Source organism: Rousettus aegyptiacus, unplaced genomic scaffold (assembly GCF_014176215.1).
Source record: "Rousettus aegyptiacus isolate mRouAeg1 unplaced genomic scaffold, mRouAeg1.p scaffold_m13_p_4, whole genome shotgun sequence".
Lineage (NCBI taxonomy): Eukaryota > Metazoa > Chordata > Mammalia > Chiroptera > Pteropodidae > Rousettus > Rousettus aegyptiacus.
The window spans coordinates 35,069,255-35,096,659 of record NW_023416307.1 but is presented as its reverse complement, the minus strand read 5'-3'; positions in this window follow the sequence as shown (position 1 = coordinate 35,096,659).

Sequence of the window (27,405 nt, the reverse complement as noted above, 5' to 3'; positions counted from 1 at the left end):
CTTGCTCAAGGGGATGTATCCAAAAAGTATTACTAAGACGGATGTCAAATAATTTAATTCCTATGTTTTTTTTTTCTAGTGGTTTTATGGTTTTAGGCCTTACATTTAAGTCTTTAACACATTTTGGGTTTATTTTTATATATGGTATGAGAGTGGTCCAGTTTCTTTTTCCTTTTTTCTTTTGCATGTATATGTCCAGTTTTTGCAGCACTATCTGTTGAAGAGACTGCCATTGCTCCAATGTATATTTGTGATTCCTTTATTTTGGTTAATTGACCATATAAGCAAGGGTTTATTTCTGGGCTTTCTATTCTATTCCATTGATCTATGTGTGTGTTTTTGTTCCAGTATTATAGTGTTTTGATTATTACAGCTTTGTAATATAATTTAAGATCAAGGAGTGTGATACCTTCAGCTTTATTCTTCTCTCTGCTTTGGCTATTTGGGGTCTTTTGTTGTTCCATATAAATTTTAGGATTATTTGTTCTAGTTCTCACTGTATTTACTGGGAAGAAAACAAGAACTTTGTGCTTTGCTGTGCTTCCTGTGTTATTAGATGCCATTTGTCCAAATATGAATCTATGGTAGTGTCTACATATTTGTCACGTTCTTTATAAGTAGAATTGGATTCCTGGAGAAGATTGGCTTTAGGAAGTCAAATATAAAAAGATGGTGATTCTTTGGGAAAATCAAGTCATAGTCACTGGTGGTGCAGAGTATTAAGGCAACAATGGTGCTAGAGAGAGCACAATTTTAGTAGCTTTCTAGCTGTACTTCTTTCTCCAGGGGCTAATAATTATGCAATGTTTAATATGAGTCTATACAAGTCATTCAGAGAAACAAACAAAATAAAACCCCAGAAAACAGCTCTACTTGTTTATTTCTGAGTTTTTATTTTCAAATAATATTTCTTGATAGAATAAATTTTGTAAAGAGAGCCATCTATATTTTTTGATTATTCTCAGAACATATTTTCATATCCAAAGCAATAAAAAATAGAAAGCAGGAGCTCAACCATAAAATATGCAATAAAAAAAGAAAGGCATGAAGGAGATAAAAAGAGCTTTGATGCCTCTCATGTTTGATTCATTTGGATGAAGTAATGCTTTATCCAACAGGGTAAATAATCTCTGATTCTTCTCTAGGCAGAGATGAGATTTATGGTTTGAACCTGCTTGGTGGATGTCATTGGTAGTATTTTGACTTGAGGCTTCTGATAACAGCAATTTGACCTTTGTTGTAAGTAATTCCAGCTGTACTCTAAGGCTGCTATGGCAGTGCCTTGAAAAAGTGAAAAATGACTTCTGATAATTAACCCCAAAATATGCTATGCCTCTGTTCTCTGTTCCAGATTAAACTAAATTTTATAGATGGTGACATAGATCGATTTGTATTTGGTCTTGTTCGAAGGCTCTCATTACCTTTGCATCAAAGGTAAAGTGAGAAATCATGTAGTCTTGTTGATACTTAATTCAAGACAATGGGACATTTTATGTTCAGTGGTAAGGAGGGCATTAAAAAAAAATCAAGGTGGAAAGGTCTGCCAGTTTGATAGATAGCCTAGTAACCAGGTTTTAAAATGAAAGCTTGAAGGCTGGATACGTTTATCCTGGAAATACAGGAGAAAGAAAAAAGTAGACATTTTCTGTCTTTTCATGTAGAAGAGATGCTGGTTATTCTGCATAGTCTCACAAGAAAAAGGTATAATTTTCAGGGCAATAGACTTAAAATAAAGACAATTTTCCTAATAAACTGAAATATCAGAATTCATGGACAAAATACTTCGTGTTATAAGAAACTTAGTTTCTTAACATTACAAAATTTTAACAGAGAACATAATACATTTCAGGAACACTTTAATTTTTTAAAGTCAAAAACATAAAATATCCAAAATAAAATTCTTGATATTTTTCTCCTCTTATTTATCCCAATCCACTCCTCTTACCTTCCTCATATCAATAAATATACCTCTATCTTTATGAATCTAGTTAAATTGTCATCTCATTTATATTGTCTGCTTGTATAGGCCTCAAAGTAAGAATAATTTTTATATTCTTAATAGTTGAAAAAATTTAAAGAATACTTTATGATACTTAAAAATTACATGAAATTCAAATTTTAATGTCTACAAGTAAAGTTTTATTGCAATCCAGCCAAGCACATTCATTTGTGTTTTGTCTGTGGATGCCTGCTTGCTATAATGGCAGAACTGTGTAGTTGTGACAGTGATTGCATAACCACAAAATCTAAAATATTTATCTTCTGACCATCTATGAGAAAAGTTTGCTGATCTCTTATTAATACCATTCAATCAACCCCTTTATTTCTACCTTTGCATACAATAAGTCATTCTTCACAGGGCTAACAAAGTAATCTTTCAAAAATTTAGGTCAGGTTATTTTACTCTCTTGTTTTAAATCCTCCAGTGAGTTTCTGCTAAATTTAGATTAAATTTAATACTTCTTGTCGTGGTTATAGGCCTTATATTATGAGATCTTGCATGCCGAGAGATTTGCCTCTTATCATACCACTCACTTCCTCATCTACCAAAGTTCTATCAGTCTCCCTATCTCTATCATGTTACACTTTTTATGGAAAATTTATATTTATTATTATTATTGCCTCACCCTCACATTGGAATTAAAGTTTGCTCAAACAGATAAGCAATATTATTTAAAATAGTGTATATTTCTAGTGTCTGCAACAGCTGCTGATATTTTATAATTGTTAAATAAATGATCTTATATTACTATTTGTAAGGCCCTGAATCAGCTACTGTGGTATGGCAATGTAGGAAATGAATATGTAAAGATAAATATCTCAAGGAATCTGAAGTTTATCTGAAAAAAAGATGTGCCTGCCAACCTTTAAAATTAGTAAGCCAAGTAATAGAGAAGCAACACAGCTTGAGGTATAAGACCTCTGGAGTTGGATTGCCAAAGTTTGATACCCAGTGGCACCAACTATAAGCTTTGTGACATAGGACAATTGGTCTGACTTCTTTGTGCTCATTTCTTTAATCTGCATAATTGAGAAAAATATCTTTTTTGTGAATTGTTTGGGGATTAATTGTGATTTATACGTACAAATAATTTAATATCTGGCACATAGGAGAAAACTGAATCAATGTCTGTTGAGTAAGAAGTTGAGTCACTAGGACTTTGTTTTGAGTGCCTGGCCCAGGAAACCTTACCTATACTAAACACTTGTCATATGCTTAAAGATTCTGGAGAAGATTTTTGATAAAGATACGTTATGATTAACCTTGTTTTTATGACTATGAACATGTCGCAAAGAACAGTTGAGAAAGAAATAACACAGTTAAAGGCAGGCAGCCTCCTGAATTTATTCAGAGAAGAGGTGATAAGAAAATGGAAGTGGGATGGGAAAGGACAAGGCAGAAGAGCAGAGGACTTTAGAGTTGAGATTAGTCACATGTGAATTTGAATCATGGATTTGACTTTCCCTAAGTTTGTGATCAGAGGTAAGTGTTCTCCAAATCTTCTCAATTTCTCACTTCAGCTATCTTCTCTACAGTGTGCCATTGTGAGGATTAAATCCTATAGTACGCAGAAAATGCTTAGTACAGTTCTGATACAAAATAAATGCCAATATTGGTGGTATTGGTGGGGGTAGTTGATAGTATCTTTATCATTAGTATCTTTTTCTTATCATATGAAAGTTTTTGGAGACATAGTTGAAAGGAATTGGCAAATTATTAGAGACAGAGTGTCATGGAGGAAGACATATAGAAATTGGCTTTAAAATTTCTAGACTTCGTAAGCAGAAGTGATATTGTTAATCAAGGTAAGAACCAAGAGGCAGAAATGGTTTTTAAAAAGGCATACATAAAACCATATCTTGAAATCGAGAATAGAAATTGGGCCAGTAGATAAAATTTTGAGATTTCTTTCTTGGGCAAAAATTTGTTGTATTAAATGAGCTATCTCAGCATAAAAGAGTAGGATAAGAGAAAAGAACAGGATTTCAAGGGACGGATCATACTGAAGAAGTGGTCAGGAAAGAAAGGAGGAGTGGAGAGCACTAGGAAGAAAGGTTAGAGAGGTAAGAGAGAGAGGAAGCAGTGTTACAAAAGCCAAGAAGACATTGTGGAAAGAGAGTGTGGTCAACAAATCAGAGGATGAGCTGGAGGAGGGGGGCATCTGTGAGATTTAAGGATTTAGCAGGTTGTTATGGACATCTGAGAGTATACTTAGTGAAGTGTAGGTGTGGAAAGTCAAGTCCACTAAGAAAAAAAGAGTTTGTAAATTGCTGCCTATTGGGAAAGAAGTATTTACACATTTATCAACTTTTAATATAATTATGAAAGAATTGTAGGTTAATAGTTGTAGACCCAATAAGCTTCAACTTTTCAATGTATGCCCATTGAGATTCTTTTGGAAATGAGGTGTGATTGAAGATTCAATTAGCAGATTTATAAGATTTTCTGAGTCTAAGTATTCTGAAAATGAATTGGACTGTGGTGAGAGGGTGATGCAGAATAAAATTTCATCTTCATTAATTATTAGCCAGATAACTTTATAACTTGCCTAACCAAATGAGTACTTTTCTTCATCTGTAAATTGAATGCATACCACTTCCCTCTTGATGTGCATGAAAATGAAATATATCACATTTTTGAGTGCTGGCCTAATGCTGGTCAACCAGTATGTGGTCCTTTCTCTCTACCTCTTAATATTCTCAGGAGGTCCACTACCTAGGTACATACTTTAAAAATAAAATCAAATCATTTAGACTGAAATCAAGCCTGTATAGGCCAAGACTCACTAGAAAGAAAGATTTCGATTAATGTTTCAATTTCTACTAATGACACAACTCTTTTCCAGTCACTCAGCCTCAAATGTCAGTCAGCTTTGATTTTTCTTCTTTTCTTCCCCAGAAAAATCAATTATCTAATTTGTAATTGTTCATAACATGGTTTTGGAGTTAAAAATTATATATTCAAATTTCATCTCCACTTATCACTAAATATGAGAATTTGGGCAAGTTACTTAATCTCTCAGTATCTTCATTTCCTCATATATAAGGTATAGATAACATTACTATTTATGATTACAGTGTAGTGACAATTAAATAAAATAATCCATGTGTAGTTCTTAGCTCAGCTCCTGACACATAGTAAAGGTTCAATAAATGTTAGTTATCATGTAAATATTAGTATCAGCACAATGTTAGGGTTTTATATGATATCTTGCTCCTTATGCTCTTCTGTACTCAGTTATAACTGCTTAGACTTTTATAATAACCTGCTAGACTTATATCCATCCCTAATGTCACCCTTCCCAGCTGATCCCATAACTTGCTATAGTCTCTGAAGCATTGCTCTATTGATATCATTATGCTATTTACTACATTTAGTTTCTTGTAAGATTGTACAAAATTTTTGAGTAAGATGTGTACCAAATTTTTGAGTAGCATTTCTTGTCCTCCTCTATAGTTCTTGTTCTATTTTAATTTTTTTCTACCATCCTTTTTTGCCTCTGATGCTGACACTCACTGAACCAACCTCCTGTGAGAATTGCCAAGTCTATGCTACAGATGAGGTTTCCTTCACCTGAAATTCACTACTTCATGTACAATGTTAACTATAACAAATATTACTACCTCAAAAGACTCCCTGGGATGTGTACAGGAGGTAAATTTTTCCTCTTCTGCACGAACACATTTAACACTTTATCTGAACTTCAAAGGGCACTTTCTGTTTCATGTTTGTTTATTTTTTGCACAAGTCCCCTTCATACGAGACAATTATCTCCTTCACAACATATCTTGATGTTGATTATATCCCTTCTAACATATGTTTACCACTGACTCCTCCTGAGGCAAAAATATTCTATGTTGGTTATGGAACCTCTTTTAAGCTGGATCTATAAAATGTGTCACATAGCATTAAAAAGTAATTTAGAATAAAACAAAAAAAAACGAATTAATTTTCTACTGTTATACAAGAAAAAAATCAGAAAATGTCTACTTCAAGAAGTCTTCATCGTCATAAAATATGGGTTTTGAAAGACTAAACTTACTAGATATATAGATTTCCTATATTAACTTAAGGTAACTAACTACATATGCCTTGTAGTATGCTATTGTCTAATATAATAAGCTGCTCAGGTGAGCTTTTTATTAAGACACTGAAATAAATAGTGACTTTGTCTTCTGTTACTAGGTAATGTCTTTACAATATATTACTTTACTACATAGTAGTGAGTGTGATATAAATCAGCATTGTACACTCATTTTAAGCTACTATCTCATAATACCTAAAGAACAAAATAGAAGTGAGCCTGTTCTCATGTGGAATTATTTTAGAAGGACAAACTCCATGTGTTTTTATTTTATTATTTTTTAAATTTTAAATCAAATTTTGTATTGCCGAGGACAATAGTTACTTTCACTCTTGTCTTTGTGACTGAAACTATATTAAGAGAACATTAGAAAAGAAATACAATCATTTCAAGATAATTCACATTTTAATGGCTCTAGTAAATACTATATTGATAGCTCATTTAAATTGATTTGCACACTTGAAAACATTTTTAAATGAGAAAGAAGTGTTTGATTTTGAATATTGAGAAGAATGCTTTATGTAGGAGCAAATGATTCTTTATATTGATAAGCATGTATTCATTTGAAAAAAATAATTGATTTAAAGAAATTATTAAAAATTTTAAATAAAAATACATTTTAAAACGTTGAGGACTATATATTGTTTACCTTTTAAAATTTTATTCTATTTAAACTGAATTAACTAACTACTGAATAATTTTGAAAACATATAAAATACAGTGCGTGGACATTATTATATTTATTAGACAGCAAAGTCAGATTTTTTTAAATATAGAAAAATATATGCAAGCATATTTTATTTTCTAACGATTAATCCTGTAAGGCTTTGTGTTAAAAAGTGTTAAAAATAGTTTATTCTTGTGTCTTAATGAAAAGAGAGAAAGTTTCCCTGATATGCAGTTTATACTTGCTTTTCTTTTGTCTAATCAGGCAAACGATTTTAATTAACTCAGGCAGTCGCCTTTATGGTGTCTGTGTCCTTTAGGGACTCTTTCATTATGGATGCAAATGTGTTCCTGAAATAATGAGAATGTCATTATCCTCTTTTATTCATTTAGGTGGTCAGAAAGAGAACAAAAAATCATTTGATAGTGAGGTAATTCTTTTAATATACAGTAAGGGCATTAACTTTGGTATTTCTGGGTCTCATTTTCTTCCTCATTCTCAAAAAATGCTTCCCTGTGCAAGACAGTAAAGTGATGAAGGCAGGGAAGCCAAAAAAAGCTTAACGCAACATCTTTATATTTTACATTGTCAAATCATAGATTGGGGTTTTTCTTTATTGCATTTCACAGAGAATAAGTATCTGTCAGTCTAACCATGTAAGTTACATAAGGTATAAAAGAATAGTGTAAAAAATTAAGAGCCATAATAAAGCATATGATTTTTAAATTCTAATTATACTTATAATTATAAGATTTGAATCACCCTATTACCATATTCTTAGAAAAAGACACCCACAATGTAGATGAAGTCTAGTATACCGACTTCACTAAGAAATCTGTCCCACTAACTGAGAATTCTTGGAAGAAATATTTGGTACACTACAGATCTTTATCATATAAAGCTGCCCCAATATAATGCTTCATATTGTATTTATTCACTAAAATTTCCTCATGTGCCATAAGGGGAAAACAAATGTAGAAGCTAGTCAAATAGAGCTCACATTATCATAATAATCTGAATAATGAGTGTATGAAGTATAAAAGTATTTAAGCATAAGAAGCAAAGTGTACAAAGGTACATAAACTGAAAAGAGCATTATCCATTTGGGAATTTTTACTAGATTATTGAAACCTAGATATCAATTGGTGACGATGCTGCCTAATAGAGGTCATGGAGTACCTGCAAGAAGACCTTTGATTTTTGTTTCTACAATGGGAAAACATCAAATGTTTAAAAAATAAATGTTAAAAAATAAAAGTTTCAATATTTCCCCAATTGCTTTCTTCTCAACATACCTAATACAATCATTGAAATTAAACATATCACAAACCAAACATATCCTCTAGTTCTAAATACTGGCCTCTGTCCTTTATCCTTTACCTCATTTCTCAAATCTGAATTGCTGTAGTGGGTATCAGTTGATCTCTATGACTAGTCTTGAAAACAGCAAGCTATTCTTCATGATGCAGCGAGACTGGTTTTCCTAAAGCACGATGGTTTCATAGCTCATCAGCATCCTTCACATCAAATCTGATTGTTTTTGTATTTTCAGAAGCCTTCAGAATCTGTCCCTATTTAAGCTTTGAAGCCTTATGAGCTTCCATTCTCCCACAGACTGTAGATATTGTCTACCTGAATCTCTCAAACTTTATTAAGCACCATTGGTTCTATTAGCCCTCCATGCCCTTACATGCACATGTGGTATTTACTCCCTGGTGAGTTTTTTTTACCCATGAAAAACTCTTTTCTTTGAAGACTCAGCTCAAATATTATCTCCTATGTGAAATTTTTTATGGCATCCAAAGTTAGAGCTGGTCTCTCTCTACCTAGAGGCCCCATAGTATTTATATTTTTCCTAAATTTTAGTATAACCATATTACGTTGATGTTTATACATCTGTCTATCCCAACCAGGGTACAAACTTCAAGGCTATAGACATCATTCTCTCTGGTTTCCCGAGTCCTTGGTATTGTACCTGGCTCCTACCAGATGCTGAATAAATGTAAATAAAATATACAGCACATAGAAATAAACATTTACCTGTATTTTCAATTGCACCTTTAAACAACTACGTGAAGTGTTATTATGATAGGTGTAGAAACTGAGGCTCAGAGACAATATCAGATTCACCCCTTGTTACTTTGCGAATGATTAAGCTGGAAATTAAAATCAGGCCTTCTTACAACAAATCCTAAGTTCTTCCAATTTTAATATAGTTTTCTTTGTAAACCAACAATGTTCATCAGGATGTTTAATGTACATATGAATTTATTTTTCTAAAAGAGAATATCATTTTAGGGGTAAAAAATGAGTTAATTTTTCATGATCTGACACTGAACCCTCAATCTTTGAGGAGCAAAGATGAAACTGAATAATAGCCAAAAAGAATGAAAATCTTTTGCTGAATTTATATATCACATGCTTATTTTCAACAAGTCATATCTAAGGTGAATTAGGACTGTATTGCTACTTGAGGTTGTCATTTTTCTATCAAAAGAACGATCTTGTCAAATTACATGAAATTAATTCGCACCTTCCCGTCAAATGTGCTGTGGTACCGAGAGAGAAAATTGTTTCTTTTCCAGGTGTGTTTTTATTTGATAATTACAGTACAATGAAAGGACACTTCTGGTCAGATATCATCACTGTCCATCTTTATGAAAGGGATCAGTCAGAATCTCTCTCTTCTTTGAAATAGTTACCCAGGTCCGGTACACTGAGTTGGCTTTTGGTGTGGGACAGCATTTTTTGTTATGTTCCTTCAACTTGATGGGTTATAAATTTTAAGAAAAAGAAGTCTTTGAAACACAAACAGAAAATTAGCATTGACCATATGTCTCTGTTGCTTAATGATGCTTTGTTTAGAGGGAAAAGGGAGAGAAAAGCTTTTGACAGATCTCTGTCTTTTGGTATAATGACACCTCTGGTTAATTGCATTATAAAAATCAGTTAAGTCTAACGAATAGAAAAGGAAAATCCCCCAGTTTTGGCAGCATCATAAAGCATACTAGTTAAGTTCATAGGTTAAAATCGTAGTTTCTAAGACATAAACCTATGAAGATTTAACATATAGCCCAGTCATTCTCAACTTTATGTCAAAGATTTAAATGCTGATTTAAAAAGTTTTCTAAATAAAGAGAGGAGAGAAACAGCAACAATAAAATGAACCAGAAGCCAAAAGATGTGCCAGAGAAGAGTTGTCATAGCAGAAAATGTGGAAAGTCAAATCGCTAGGTCAAAGTGATGGGGATCTTAGTGAATGTTTAAACTGATATCATAAGATTTTTGAAGATGATGCATATCCTTGCAAAGATGCATATCCGTTTTCTATCCTTTATTTAACTTAAGCCATTCTAGTGGTTTTAGCTGTTATGATTATAAAATATTACATTGAAATTTAGAAGCACGAATTTCCCCAATAGTGATAAATTCTTCCTAAAAGTATTTGATCCTTCAGAAACTTTATTTTGTTGTTATTGGGATTTACAAGCAAGAAAATAAAAGGTAAAGTTAGTTTGAAGTAATGTACTGATAAAAAGTACCATAGTGATGATAAAACAAACAATACGGCCATGGTATATAGCATCTTATAGGGGGATAAAAAAACACTAATTAAAATGAATGATTCAATAATTATGGGCATAATATGCATGATAACTACCTTTCCTTTTGTAATAAAAGCCTTCCAAAGGCACCTGGTAAATCCAAACTAATAAAACAACACACGGTTACAGAACTATATATTTGAACAAAAAATAAAAATAAAATTTCTTAAGAATGTGATGAATTAAAAAGCATATATTTGTACTTTGCATTTTTTCTCCTCAAAAAGAGCACTTTAGTGAAGTGATTTTCAAAAAGGTTTTAACTAAGGAAAAATAAAAAATATCAGGAATTTAATTCAAACAAAGAATCACTTCCATTTCATTTGATGCTTCCCAACTTTTCTGTGATTTAAAAGCATATTGATCTGGCATTCGTCTGCAACAAATTCCAGTCATTTCAGTAATCTGACTTTGTTATTGAACTTATCCACTGGTAAATATCTAAAATACAGCTCTCCTAATGCAATTCCCTTGATGAACCATTCTTATTCTAACTATTTGGCTGTGGGATATTAAGAATCTGCGGTAATGAAAAATGGAAAATGCAAGTGTAGAGAGTCATTTGATGTTGAGTGTAGATAGTATCTATGTGAATATTGGACTGACCATTTTTTTTTAACCATCTGAAACAGCTGATTCAATTGGTAGAATTGATAGTGTGGTAATTGGAAGAAACCAGCTCAATACAGTAAGTGTGGTTATTCTACCTGCTATTTTTATTTATTTTATTTTATTATTTTATTTTATTTCATTTTTATTTGAATGTAAGGACAAAATTATTTAGTTTTATGGCACACTGTGAATGAATAAAACTTAAACAGATTATAATAGGTAATGTTATAGAAAACATATTGGGAATAAACAGGTAAATGCTAATTGTCAGTTCCTTGCAGAGCTATGATATGACCTGTTACCATGAATAATTGGGCTTACCTGTCCAGGACTTAGAGCAGTTGGCTCTTACTTTACTAGCTACTTTGGATGGACAGTGGGGGAGGGAAGAAAAGAAAGCAAATCAAAAAGAAAATGACCAGGATTAGGAATCCAATGGGGAGTAGTAAAACATAGCAATAGGCAGATGCTAGGTCTTTTAACCTATTTTTAAATATTATCTCCAAATATTCAGACCCCTGTCACCAATGTCACCTATGTTCTTGGACTTGGTCTATTAATACTTTTCCTCCTTTGTAGTGGAGTCAGGAAAGGGAGTGAAGCACCGAACTAACAATCCTTAGAAGTAAGAGTGAGACACAGTGTTGACCTCTATTGCCTCTATTGTCTTTCATTTGCTTCTAAATAAACTGTAAATCCTTTGTTCTTAATTTACAGATTTGAAATTCATGAGTTTTGCAACATCTTCACATCAGGACAAATAACCCCCCTGCTGTTGATGTAACTTGCATTATTTATATCTTTCAAAATTAGAATTGCATCATTGCCTCCTTTGCAATTACCATGTAGTCAAGCCTTTCACCTCACTGAAAAGTCTTTAATTTTTTTTTTTTTTTTGATTCTTACGCATTTCTACTCTTCTAATGAGCCTATTTGAATAGCTTGGGAGGCTACGGTGATCTATTCATCTATATAATAGTTTCAAAGTAGAACTACATTAGATAATGTTTAAAATTAAACTGAAAATGTTGCTTACATCTGATTTATGTTTAAAAAATTGACTGACATTTCAAAACAAATATCAATACCTAAGAGGAAATCATTATTTAATTCTGAGTTTGTTACTCTCTTTATTATGTTTCCATAAAGACTTGTGTTTCTACCCTAAAAATTATTATATTTTTAAAAATTTCTTATTTGTGAAGGTCTTTCTAATTGGACAATGAGCTCCTTGAAGGGTTAGATATATCTTATTTGCCTGTTATTCCCCATGTGTAGTATATTACTTGAAATGTACTGTTTAGTCAATAAATGGTTGTGGGCTTATTTAGCAAATTTTGGAATACCAAAGCAGATAAATATCATTTATTGCATACAGAAAATAGCAGTGAGATGCTATTTCAGAAATGAATTAGATCTACCTTAGTAATTTTCACCTGCAAATAACATCCCTGAAATATAAACATAGGACCTCTTCTTAATACTAACATTGAGTGACAGCTCATTTAAAACTTACTCTACTGTAGTTAGTTTATTATTTATTTTACCAAGATCATTTTCCCTTCGTATGCAACATTAAAGAATGAGTCTAAATTATCCTTTCCTTGAGAGTCCTTCAAATATTTGAAGACAGCCATAATTCCTCCTTTATCTCTGCTTTAGGCTAATATCCTTAGTTTTTTTCCTATTATAAAATGATTTGTAGACCCCTTTCTACTACATTCTTTCTTCAGTGATTAATTAACTTAGGAAAAAAATAGGAAATGAGAAATAATGTAGAACTTTCCAATGGTCTCTATACTCTTTCTTCATTTTTCTTATTTAAGAATATGTATGAGTGAAAATGTGAAGTTCTCTTTTCTGCCTTTTAATCTCACTTCTTGGAGGTAACCACAGTGAACAATTGAGTTGGATTCTTCTATAACATCATCTTTGCTTATTCAAATACACTTAAACACACACACACACACACACACACACACACACACACAAGGAATGCATTTGGAATTTTGTTCTATCTCAAAGAAAAAAAAACAAAACTTGTTATAATATTGCTATGCCATTTTTTCCTCCATGAATTGTGAGTCATGTTCTTTTTTGGTTACAGTCTAACTTGTCAGTGAATCTCTTGAAATATTGCACTCAGGACTAAATGTAAATTCAGAGATAATTAATTTTATTACACTTTTACTAGTTACCACATACTGCTGCTAGTATTTAAATGTATACCATTTTGATTTTCAAAATAATATATGAGGTAGTATTTTAATTTTCTATATAAAGAAATATGTTTGGGGAGATTAAATTGCTCAAAATCACACACAGATAGCTGCAAAGCTGTGTATCTATTTGCTTATCTATTTCCCAACTTGATTCAGAAAGTATTTCAGATCTTCTTTAAGGGTCCACAAATCAAGAATACAGCTTGAATGTAAAAAAAAAAAGAACAAGAACAAGGAGAATAATCAAGACTGAGAACATGAAATTATGTAAAAAATGAGCCTAGTAAAAAGTAAATAAAAATTATATACTCATTATAGTCACAGATATGGTATAAATATTCTTATAAATTAATAAGACCAGCTATTAAATTCATAAAGCCAATAAGATAAAAAAATATTTTTTAAATACAGCTAGACTTGGCAGTAAGAATAAAGAATTTTTGCTGTGCCCTTAGAAAAAGGACTCAGAAAATATGTGGAAATGGATATTTTCATAAAAGATATTATAAATTTTATAGGGTTTTTATTTATAGTATATCATGATATAGCCAACATACTGACACCAAAGTCTAGATCAATAAAGGGAATTGTCTAGAAATCCAATAGTTTTATATTTAAAATACTCAGAGCTCCTTTTTTTCTAGATCAATAGTAAAGTTGAGAATATCCAGAAGAATAAATGGATTGCAAATCTTCCAGTAATTTATTCATTTACTCCCTCTCTTTATATATAAATATGTATATATGTATATATATATATATGATATGTAGTAACTTAAGATAATAAGAGATTTGTTGTCTATAGCTAAGTATATGATATATAGTAAGTCAACTTTAAACAATAATAAATAATCATAGGGTAGTGGTTAGAAACCATGTGTCATTTTATCATAGACCTGAGAGTGGAATTGTGATAAATCTAATCTCATTCCAACTTCAGTACTTTTGCTATGCTGTCTGTAAATGGATACTTTCTGCTGCAGACTATGGAGGGATAATTATCTGAATCGATCTGGCAATTATATCTCCATTAATATCGACTAAGTATATTATGAGTGATTAAATGTGCTCAACCCGAATTACTTTTTCCTTGTTTTACTTCTATTATATCTCCAAGATTAAATTTTTTTCCAAGAAAAAAATCCAACATTGATTTTCATTGCAAATTATCAGAGGCCCGGAAACAAGTGACAGCAAACTATCAAAAAATTCTTTAGTAAATGGACATTCCTGGGTCCACACATCTTCACAAAGGAGTATGTCTTACGGTAGTAGGAAATGAACTGCCGCACTCATTCTGCTGCCTAGTTTATTTTTACCAGGAATATAATTGCCAGACTGGCTGTAAAGTCAGAATCCATAAAGTTTCCTACATTAAGAATCTCTGCTGGTGACAGCAGCAGCAGGAAATCTTATGTAAACCAATCCTTCCCTGTGAGGAAATGACATGGCTATTATTGATGGCAACCCCAAATGCTGCAATAGCTATTCTTGGAGAGAAATTGTGGTTTAGACTAGAATTATTTTGCCCCTCTTCAGACAACAGTGGAGTGGCTCATTTCCATCAGATGGTTGGGCACAGAAATTGGAAAGGCAGGAGATATGAAATGTGATAAGAATCTGACTTGTCCTAGAACATGCCTGAAATGAAGGGGTTAGTGGTGGTCAGGGGACTGAAGACATAGGCTTTTTCTCTGTAGGTAGCTACCTGCAGAAATGGTGTGGCCAGCAGGCAAGTAGAGAGAAAAATATGTAATTACTAAAACAGGCTGAACTAAGCACCAAAGCCAAATTCCGGAAATCATTTATAGAATGTAGTCATTCAGATCACGAATTCCTACAAATGAAAGCAGGCAAGGGCAACCTTGCTCTATGTGTAAACAAGTAAATTTCTGAAGTCAAGTTAGTCCTCTACGAAACAGAAATTTTGAAAAAAAATTAATTAAAATTTTTAGTTTACGTATACATTCAACTTCAGAGGCTATATAAACTTTGAGTATGAGAAAGAATAAATGGAACTATTTAGAAATTTTAAACTAAATCATCTACTTTGGATTGTTGTGACTTTTGAAAATGCTTTTAAAAAAGACTTTTCAGTTGATTTGATCAGACGAAAATAGAAGGAAACAAATTGCTATGTAGAAATGTTGACAGAAGTTTTGGATCCTAGTTCTGTTTAGAAGCATTTTTCAATTCTTATTCTGATACAATAGATTTTATAACTGTGCACAAGCCACTTCACTTTCTTGTTCTTCAAATGCAAGTTAGTATTATTCAGCCTCCAAGGGCTACTTTAGGAGCATAAGTCTATAATTCTATAAGGAGCTACCTTTTTTTAATACATAAAGATTTATTTCAACTCGCATCCTCAATTTTATAACTCAAGTAGAAGCTGATAATTTTCTTCAAATTAGGCAGACAGTTGAGATTATTGATTCCCAGTAACACTAGCAGAGAACATGACTTGCTAAACTTTAAGAAATCAAAAAAAAAATGTTGAGGGTACTTTAATCTCCCCAGTGTGAACAATGAAGCTAAAGCATCTTGATTTACTCTGTGGTTCTTTCTTCATCATGCTTTTTAATATTTTCATCTCTAAAGGTACAAATAATCAGTTGAAATATATTGTCTGCATATAATTAAGAAAAATGAGGAACTAGAAATAATAATTTTTTTATTGAACATTTTGGGTTTTTTGTGCTATGAACACCCACGATGATGCTCGTTTTTCTCTTTATTGTCTGGATAATGAAAGATAAACATTTTACAACTCTCTGCCTGCCTTATAATGTCTTTGATATTTACAATGTAGAAATAACTATAATTTTCTTGCAATCAAAAACCGCTATTATTCTTTCCCTTAGAGAAAAATATTGATGTCCAAACTGAGCAACACATGTTCAATATCTAAGTAGTCTGAATAAAGATTATAACATGTCACTTATAAAATTAAGGCATACATGAAAGTATTTTGCAAATTGAGGAGTGCTTATATTTACTTAATAAATTTTCATTTGAAACTCAGATCTCAGTGTATTAATATGTAGAAATCCTTCAAATTATCTCTGGGTTGAGCTGGGTTTTGTGCAAAAAGTTGCTTTATTTCAAAAGATGCAATAGGAAAGATGCAATAGGAAAAGATTTTAGCAAAGATGAGAATTGGAAGTTTTTTTTTTAAGGAAAAATAAGTATGTTTTAGCAATTTAAAATTTATATATTTAGATATTTAACAAGTAGATAATTGGCTAGAAAGTCAACTAGATGGAATATCTAATTTAAGGTAATGAATCCTAACTATAAAATATTTGAGCTTTTTCTTATTAGTAAACCATATACATATAATAAAAAAATCAATGGTCATACTCAAAAAATATTTTAGTGTGAACTTCATGAATAGTACATGAGAAATACACACATAGCTCCCCTTCAAGAGTTTTGTACTAACATGGGCAAGATCTAAAAATGACTGAGTATTAAAAAAGATGTAGAAAAAACTAAGTGCTAAGAGATATAAGCAAATGATTGGAGTTTAAAGGAAGATGAGTATAGTTTTGATTAGGGGAAGCCTCAGTGGAAGAGGGGGCCTGTGAATTAACCCATGGTAAAAAGTGAAATTTTGATAGGCAGAGAGGTTGAGTGTTGTGTTCTACTCAAAAATAGAATACAGAGGTGTGTGAGTACATGACATATCTAGAGAAAAAGTTAAATGTGAATGATCAGTGATTCAGATGAGTGTATAGATGCAGTGGAAGATTGCCACTAGAAAAGTAATTAAGATAAATTCATAGAAAATATTTGAACACCATCAGTGGAATTGAAATTTTATTCCTTAAAATAAAGAGACAAAGGTTTTCCAAAGGGAGTGTTATGATTCAACCTGTATTTTAGAAAAATAATACAGGGGCAGTTTGTATATAAGTATTTAAGACAGTAAATCCAATGACATATTTCAAAAGGGTGAATAAATATTAATGTCAGGTTAATTTTTACAAAAATATCTTTACATATTTTTAAATTTAAGAATGCCTCAGCTTATAAATTTAATATCTTATTGAAACTAATATCTGCATTGTAATTTAAAAGAATATGCTAAAATATTTCTTGGAAAGCTGAATATTGAGATAAAAATTTATAGAAGAGACTTCCAATGCTAAGAAAGCAATAGGAGGTTGCTATAGACTATGTCCCTGTTACACCATAAAATCCATATTAATTGCAAAATTATGTTTTTAAAAGCATTGGATATATGTGGATGCATAGTGAATTGAATGAATGAAAATTCCAGTCATTTCCTTCCCTGTGATCATTTCCAGATCCCAGCTGGTCTGATAATTGGTTTTGCCCATGCAGAGGAATGTTGCAAGGGAAAAAGAAACTAGCAATGGTTGTTTGCTGAGTACATTATGGAAATTTTTGGGTCCCTAAAGGATTCAAAAGGTCAAATTTTAACTATCATACATTTTCTGAAGTCTGGATTATGTAGGATGTGGGGGCTTCCGGAAATAGTACTTGAAATTTCCCATAGTCTTTCATTATTGAGGAAACCTTCAAAAATGCCCCCCCAAATGGGTAACCACCTCTTTAAAATATTTGCCAACTTTGAAAACAGTATGGTAAGCCAAAGAGCAAAGCCCAAAGCCTCTTAAGGAAAGATTAAATCTCACAAATATTCTGTCTAGGGAGTTCAAGATAAACAGACTCTTCCAAAGTATGAGAAGGAAATACCTGAGACACAGGAAAGCATCAGAAGCCCACTGGGTTCTTACACCTGGCTGCTTATTTAATGTGCCTAAAAGAGAAAAACAGAAGCCCTGGATTATTTCCTGTTTATGGAAACTATGAATAAAATTGCTATGAATATTTGCAGATGTGAGTTTGTATGGACATGATTTTTTACTTCCTTTGGCGAAATATCTAGGAGTAAGATTGATGATCCACGTATTAAAAGAATGTCAAACTTTATAGGAAATTCCAAAATGTTTTCTAGCATGCCCTGTAATTTTGCTTTTGTATTAGCAAAAATGATATTTCTAGCTATTCTGCATTCTTGGCACCACTTAGTGTTATCATTCTCTCTCTCTCTCTTTTTTTTTTAGAATTTTTATGAGAGTTCATTTGAACCAAACTGATGCATCTTGGGAAGCAAGATCTCAAATGCTCTCTATAATTCTTTTTAATATTAGCCATTCTCATGAGTATACATTGATATTTCCTTGTGGTTTTACTTTGCAGTCCTCCAAAATTAATTATGTTGAGTATGTTGTTATACTGTTATGTGCCATTGTAAGATGTTTTTTTATGAAATACTTTTATAAAACTGTTGCCTTTTTTTAGTTGCTATTTTTCTTATTGTTGAGTTGTAGAAGTTTATATATTAGGGACATCATTCCTTTATCAGGTACGTGTATAAGAAATATTTGCCCCCTACCTCAATCTGTGGCTTTCTTATTTTCTTAACAGTATTTTATAACATCAAAAATTTTAAATTTTTATTAACTCCAGTTTAAGCATTTTTACTTTTAATTTAGATAGATCTATGACCTATCTAAATAATCTAAGATATCATTGAGAGTGAAAAGGCAATCCAAGTAGTAGAAATATTTGCAATGTACTTTTCAATACATGACTGGAACATTCACCTCACTGTATTTGGCCCTACTAATTTTAATTTGTATTTAAATTTGATATTTCAGTATTTAAATTAAAGACATAATTAGCATTCAAATAAATAGTAATAACAATTGTTAAAAGATTCAAATATATCAATTCTTTGACATCCTAACCATATATCTCTATTTTTTCTTAAATTATAATGGAACAATATTACTTATAAAAATTCCACATCTCAATCATCAATTTTCTTTTCTTGATTCTATTAGTATTACATTATCATTATTAGAAAAAACATAAACAAACAATTTTTTCTTTCACCACAAAATGAAAGTAACAAAAAGGAACCTCTGGGACTTGCAGACAAATCAAACTCTATTCCTCTTTTCCTCCTTAATAATTTTTTATGCTATTTTGAATCAGGAAAGGCAATTGCAAGTAATTCAGATAGTGTTAACATTTATCTGACTAAAATAACACTCTATCTTTACTATTTACTTTGTTCCATTAACTTTGCTTTATTTTACTTTAAAGTCTTTCCAACGGCTTGGACTTATTCATCATTTCTGTTTCCTTGTTTACCGTCTGTTTACTGGGTCCACCAGAAACATACTACAGTGTAAATTACACAAGTACAGGAACTTTATTTTGTTCAATGTGGTATCTTAATATCAAATAGCAGTGTCTGTTTTTTATTTAAAAATATCTAAACTTTTTTTTCTAACAATATAGTTAGTCAATTTGTTGTTATATCAGTGACTGGCTTCGATTATAATATAAGCTCCAAAATATGTTCGGCCTGAATAATTTGAGGAATAAGTTTCTGGAATAGTATTCGGTCTTGTTCTACCTGAAAAAATAATTCTGCCTAAAAATTATTTGCTTGCAGGCTGAACATAATGAAGTTTTTCAGATTGGCTACTTTACCCCTAAAGTGACAAGGCGCTACTTTCCATATTGTACTACTTTCCATATTGCTCATAGTAACTCGTGTTTGTTGTTACAGTAGGACAAAATAGCAATAAGTCGAGGACTATTTGTGTTGGGAAAAAAAATCAATCCTGAAATTTCAGAAAAGGTGATGTTCACTTAAACTGAAGTGATTAAAAACAGGTGATTAAATATGCCTTGGAGAATAAAGTGGGTAGTTGTGTTAAATAATCTTTTGAAAGTCAAAGTGAAAGGCACTGATATTTTTTAAAAGATATGATTTTTGAGGACAGTAATATGACTAGAGAATACTGTTTAACCTTGGATTCATTAATTACATTTGAAAATTTCATTGTACAACATATCAGTGAAAGGGTAGAATAAAAAAAGTTTTTCGATTTGAGTGTGTGTGTGTGTACACATACATACCATGATATAAAGCGGGCCAGCAAATTAAGCTCAACATTTAGATTCATATCTATGACTATAGCATAGAATAATAATTGAGTGTGGTCAAAACACACAATTCTTAAGAAAAGATAAATTGATTTGTACTAAAACTCCATTTTGTCAAGGCATGTGTAATACAATCTAGAAACAAACAAAATACTTGAAAGAGAAATGTATTCATTCTAAATACTGACTCTTACCTACCAACAGCATCCTCTCCACTGGTTGGATACCAGAAGACTCACTGAATAGAGAAAGTTTTTGTGATTACCAAAATGGTACATTTTCTCATCAGTTCTACCTGGCATTACGTTCAGGGCTCTTCCTTTCTAAGTTACTGTAAGATTGAGCTGTACATAAAATTTGTATAACAGTAGAGTCTTTCCCACCAAGTTAGGGACTTTGGCAAGAATAAAGAGAATAAAGTGGGTAGTTGTGTTAAATAATCTAATATCTCCAGATATGGAGATATATGGTGATGTGGCAAGTTATTGTCCCTTCCTTTGGATTTGGTGGCTAAATGTCTTTGCCAAGAGAGAGCAAATTCTCACCAGTGATGTATGAGTTGAGGATGCTAACTGAAAGAATTTGAAAATAATAATGTGCTATTTGCATTTTGTGGTAGTCATGGAGGCATAACACTTTGATCTACCTTCAAGAAAGGACTTGCCATTCAGCTGCAAGGAGTGTACTTAACCTACCACTCTAGTGCATGGCAAATTCAGACTCATTCAACCTAATGCAGTTCGTCTCTAACTGGCAATCCTTATTGCTTTCAACTAGACTGGTCCACATTTGGTCAGGATCTGCACTGAGGCGTCCCTGTCTGATCCCACTTTCTCTTCCCTTTCCATTTCTTACACAGGTATCAGATCTACATCATGGTCTGAAGGCTTTCCCTATCCAATGCTACTTTCTCTACCTTTATTTTAATAGGCATTGCCTCTCTCAATACTTCTGATACTCTTCGTACCACCACCTGTTTCTGGTTAAAAAATATATAAATTTTCAGTCACATAATTTTCTTTAAGACCATAGCATGCTGGTTAATTTTGCCACTAGCCTGATTTCCTGAAAGCTCTGTACTTTTTGCCTTGCCCTAAAGGCTCCAGGCAGCCATTACATGCATGTACATTGGTTTTAAACCTATATGTATTGACATAATAATCTACCTGTTGAGTTGCGTTAGATCATGCATACCTAGGTCACTGGCCAACTCTCCTGGTTTCATAGCAGAATCACTTAGATGAATTTGAAAACAAATTGAAGTCAAAATCCTACTCCAAAGATTCTTATATAATCATTCTGTGATGGAGCCAGTGTTGAGAAGCTATAACATAAACTCGGTGTTAAGAAAGTAGACCCCTTGATCCTCATCTCTAAAGTTTATATCTTGATTTTAGACTCAGAATTTTGCTATCCTGTAATAATAATAATAAAAATTCTAAAAAGAAAGATAAAGAGAAGTATTTGCTTCAATTTCAGCCCATTTACATTGCCACTAATAAATATCCACATTCTAAAAACAAGGCTCAACTTTTATATTTTAAAATTGCACTTTTGTGACCTTCATCAGAAGTCCTAAATAGTAGGGACCATGAACTTCTCCAAAGATGGGACTATGCTGTTAATAATACTGATCAGATGCCAGGAAACAGTATACGACCTTTGGAAAAATCGATCTCTCCATATCAGTGTAGACTTTTCATGTTATTAAACAAGAAAAACAGAACTATTATTTTTTAATGTCACTTATGATGCACTTAATTCTCAATCTTTCTTTTTATTTGGTTTTGTTTTTCTATTTTTACTTTGTACTTTGTAAAAGCTCAAGCACTTTTAATTAAACAAATAATAAATTAAAACACAAGGTCTAACTATTAGCGCAAATCAAAATCCTCAGACTCATCTCAAGTCACTTCCTGGGAGTCTGGCTTAGGTTTGCCTACTACATGTACCCATCAATATTAGCACATTTGCAGACACAGAACACCAAAATGCTCTGTAGTTTAATTAAAAAGAAGAAATCTACATCTTAATATGTAATAGCTATTCATAATAATGGGTAATAATGGGATGTTGATTGGTATATCAACAATTAAAAAATATTTGCCATTTACTTTCTTCAACATTTTATGGTATAATTTATATGCTAATTTTATATTATGAACGAGAAATGACAAATTGCTGTTAGAATATAGAGATTATAGTTATGGTTCTTTTATTAGTTTCATTGTATTAATAATACATTGAAAAGGAATAACCTAAATGAGAGTAAAGCAAGCATTTTTACAAAACATACTGTCACTGCAATTTTTGCATCATTTAGATATAATAAAACATAGCGTAACATAAATATGAGAAAACAAATTTCACAGAAAAGAAATATCTGCCTCAAGCTATTCTGTTTTGTTTGAATGGACTAGTTGAGCATGGTATATAAACAGATACACTATTTTCTGTCTCTAGAGATTCAATGCGGTTTTTCTACAATTTATTTTTGATAGGCAGAAATAGCAACGGCGGAGATTTAATTGAATTGTTATTGAATCAAATTAAGTAATATTTTTGTAAAATGCTACAAGTATTTTCTTTTAACCTAATGAGTAAAAGTCAAAAAATACTGCCAATTATATTGGTAGCTAAATTCATTTGACTTAGAAGACCATCTGCTGTGTAAGCAATAATTTGTACTGTGATGTCTAAGTTTTGGTGTAGGATAAAAGTCACAAATAGTGAACAGTAAATGGGCTTAATTTAGAATGCATTCTACTTTTAGCAAAAATATTATTTTTTAAAAAAATTAATTAGCTGTCCTTTTTAAAAACCAGAAGATTTCACATAATCTAGAATCTAGCTTTTCTTGAAAGCAAAAGATTTCCAAATGCTACGCTCACATTCACCCAAGGAAACAGAGGGGAGCCAAGCATACCTAATTAATTATTTTTTTCCCCCACAATAATGAAGAAGTTATTCTACATGCTAAAAGAAAGAGGCGCAAAACTTTTGAGGGGGAGCAGGTGTCTGCTTAAGAAAAAATATTTCCTCATAGATATTATCATGGAGTCTGACAAAAGGTTTTAAATCCCTGAAGACATTTTGTTTGCATGCCTTGAGTCATATATTTTATCATGTGTCCTTTTCTCCGGCAGCTAGGAAACTATGAACCAACAGAAACTCCTGAAACTCTCCCTAGATCTGCTCTTCTCAAAATCTTTCTAAACCAATAAATAAAATCTCTTTCCTTCTAGGTTGCCTGCAGTAACAACCTTCTTGAATCCTCTTTTTCTATTAGAATTAAGTTTTAAAATACAATGTTATCTCATTGGCCTCTTTATTGTTAAAGAGTAAATACTGAGTGGAAGTTTTCTACTTTCTAATAAGAAAAGCAATCTAGTATGGGAGCTGGAATCCGGGGAGTGGAAATAGGGAAATAGGATAGGAAAATAGGCTCTTTATTATTTATTTGTTTGTTTGCTTGTTTTTATTTTTCAATGACATGGAATAAGACTTTTGGAGCCACAAAACTTACTGTCTAATTTTTGGAGAGCCATGTCTCTGAGTGCTACTGATTGTTGGAGCTATCTAGGCTTATTGATTAGGTACGATGTAAAGGCTGGCTTGCTGACAGTGGTTTCTGCTGCATCACAAATCTCCTTTCTTAAAAGTATAGCTTTCTACCTGCTTTTGCTGCATTGATGAGGTGCCCAATTCAGGATTATTGTATGCTGTTGTCATTTTAACCAAAGTGAGATCTATACCACTGTCAACGGTTTAGATAGTCCTATCAGAGTCCCTTGGCCCTTCATCTAAAAACTCCATGGAAACTTCCTTCTTATTCCCCATTCCATTGTCCACATTCACGTGAAACACTTCCCAGACCCGTTCTTTAAATTTATTTAACATATAATATAGTTTATTATATATTATATAACGTATAACATTATTATATATAACATTATTATATGACATATATGTTTGTTTCTCTACATCAAAATCCCTAAAAGTAATAAATATGTTACTTTACTGGGCAAAGGAGAATTAAGGATGCAGATTTGGTTAAGTTTGCTAATAAGCTGAACTTAAAAAAGGGACATTATTTGGGATTTTTTGTAGATCCAGTGTAATCACAAAAACCCATACAAATGAAACAGAGAGGCAGAAGAGGAGGCTGGAGTGGTGTGAGGTACGGACTGGACCCACAGTTGTTGGCTTTGAAGATGGAAGAAGAGGCTAGGAGCTAAGTACAGGGAGTCATTAGAAGCTAGAAAAAGCAGGGAAACAAGAAGATTCTTTCCTGAGACTCCAGAAAGGAATGCAGTCCTGTCGACACCTTAATTTTAGTCCAGCGAGACTCATATCAGACCTTTGATGTACAGAACTATAAGATAATAAATTTAGGTTGTTTTAAACCAAGTTTGTGATAGTTTCCTACAGCAGTAATGGAAAACTAATAAAGTTACTTTAAACATTTTAATCGTTGACTCTCTACTGATCAGATGAAAGACTTCTTTATATATTTTTCATTAAAAGAAATAGTTGCACCTGCTTTGCCTTTCAAAGGATTAGAGTACTCTTCTGAGTCACTGGATTATAAACCAAAGGATTCAACATGAGTTATTAGCCTTGAATTAGGTGACACAGTGTGTATCTAAGTAAATACTCAAGCAAATTTAGATCTTCAGATAATACAAACTTTCAACACTGAAAACATTAAAAACAACCACAATTTAACTGTAACAGAAAAATATTATATAATTAAAACAAAATTTGAAAGAAACAAAACCCAATAAACATTTAATGTTTATTATTCTAAGTTTTCTTTCTCAAAATTAATATAGTAAAGCAAGTACTCTTAATCAATCTCTAACAATTGACTTTAAAGCAGGCCAATTCTAGCTAAAGTCACATGCTACCATATTGATTTCAGTCTTCAAACTATCTGGAAGTTACTTGTTAATATAATTTAGTATTTAATCTTTGCAATTATTAAAAAATTATTCACTATAAATTAAGAAGAGATGACTCTTCTTGAATATTCCTTGTTTGAAACTTTATAGGTAAAAATTATAGCAATTATTCTGTTTTCCAAATTCCTAAGACCTGTTCTTTTTCATAAATTATAGATAATAGGATCTGAAAATTATTTGGTCAACTTCCTTTTCCATTGGGGCATCTTAGAGTTGCTGTTGTATTTTTCTGGAAATACTGACTTTGATTTTTCCTCATAGCAACTATTTCATGGTTTCTTCTTTGGGTCATATTTTTACACAGATAGACTATGGGAAGATCTTTTAAAAACTGATAAAGAATATACTTTTCAAGGTAAGTAAAGCTTTTTAAAAGATTTATATGTTCATCTCTGACTCCAGTTCACAATTTTTTGTCCTTCTTTAGTTTAGTATTGCAATGTTGTAAATTCATAGAAGTTTTAAAAATAAAACAGCAATAATTAAAAAAAAAACCTTTACACTGGACCTTCATATTTATGTATGTAAACTCCATAAATCTAAAAAATTATCTTCATTGTACCTCTAATATGGCTTTCTTCCTTTAAAAGTTGCTTAAGACTAATTTAAGTCTGTGTAGATAACAGATTTAATTTACAGATCATCTGTGGTAGCCCTATGCTTAGCCCTAGGGATGTCTGAAACTATAATAGTGACCCTTGGACAAGATAGTGAATGATGAAATATTCAAGCTAATTTGTAATATGCTAAGACCAAAAGTCCCCTAGAGGTGTCCTGTACCTGCTTGTCTAAATTGTTTATTGTAAATGTATAGCTTAATAGTTTAAACCTGGTTTATTTGATTTCAAAGCCTGGTCTAAGTGGTAATTGTGATATTGATGACCTCTCGGTAAGCATGGACTTGTTTCCCTGAGGCTGAGACCTTTTGCACTATCTTGGTGATTTGTAATCTAGATGAAGCTTATCCTGTGTAACTGAAAGGACTCTTGAAGGTATGCTCGAATGACTTGGATCTACATAATGCTTTCTTCTCTTGCTGTATTGAATCCCTTGTCTTTATTAAAGGCTTATGTTTGTATGCTCTGTGGCATTTCGCCACTCTTTTAATTGTGTGACCCTCTGTAGTTGCTGCAATGTCTGACTTCATTAAAAGTCTGAGAACTATGACCTTGACGAGATTGTTTTGCTTCTCCAAGTACCAAATTTACTTTTCTAAATCACTTCCTATTACTCTTGATGTCTATGTTAAACACTCTTGAAATTATTCCAAGTAAGTGTTCATGTAATAGATGTTTCCCCAATACAAAAGTAGTAAGTTTAGAAAACATCGACCTTATCTATTTTCCCCATTGGTGGGTTCAATGTTCTAAGAGCAGCCAAGATTAAAAAGCACAGTCAAGGCAGGTCCAAATGCTACAATCTAACAAATTCACAAAAGTCAACAGAAGGGTAAGCGCCATAATCTTCCAGTATAGAATTTCAATTGTCAGAACAGCTGAGACAACTTGGATTCTGAAACTTTATTTATTCTATGTAACTGTGCCACTGTAAGAATTAACAGGCAGGATCATCCCTACGAATTCTTCATCTTGCATGATTAGGGTATCCCCTAAAGAAACAAAAAATTTCTATATGATCTCAGCCATTTGTTTCTATTTGAACACCTCTTACATCCTGCTTCCTTCTTGTCTCTTTGTTATAGCTATGAGAATTTAAATCTTTATCACCTATGAGCCTCCAATTATCATGCTGATTGACATGTTAATCTGATGGCCTCTCATAGTCTCATAATATTATTGTTTATATACATTCTATTTATTTTCTATTTAATCAAAATAGCACATGAACACAGTCAAAAAGACTGAAAAGTCAACTTAGATTAGTAGCTTCATAATTTACAACAGGACACTGACTTTTTCTCTGCACTGGATTCTTACTACACTAAGGCCATTACTTCCAACTCCTAGCTATTCCTCCTGGTTTTCACTTTTATTCAAAGTGACACATTTATACAAATATTGAATTTTTTGGTTTTATATATTTGTTATTGACTCTAACATGTAAGGATAAGAAATTAGCTCTCTCATCGCCCTAACTCCCACGCACTCCAATGATCACATTTTCTTCTGCCATTTTACTCCCAATGTAATTGCAACCTCTAATGTAATCTGATGTAATTGGAACATAATTTTGTTTAATTAAATATATAGTGCTTACCTTTGACTACATAAACTTTTTCACAGCTGAGCTACT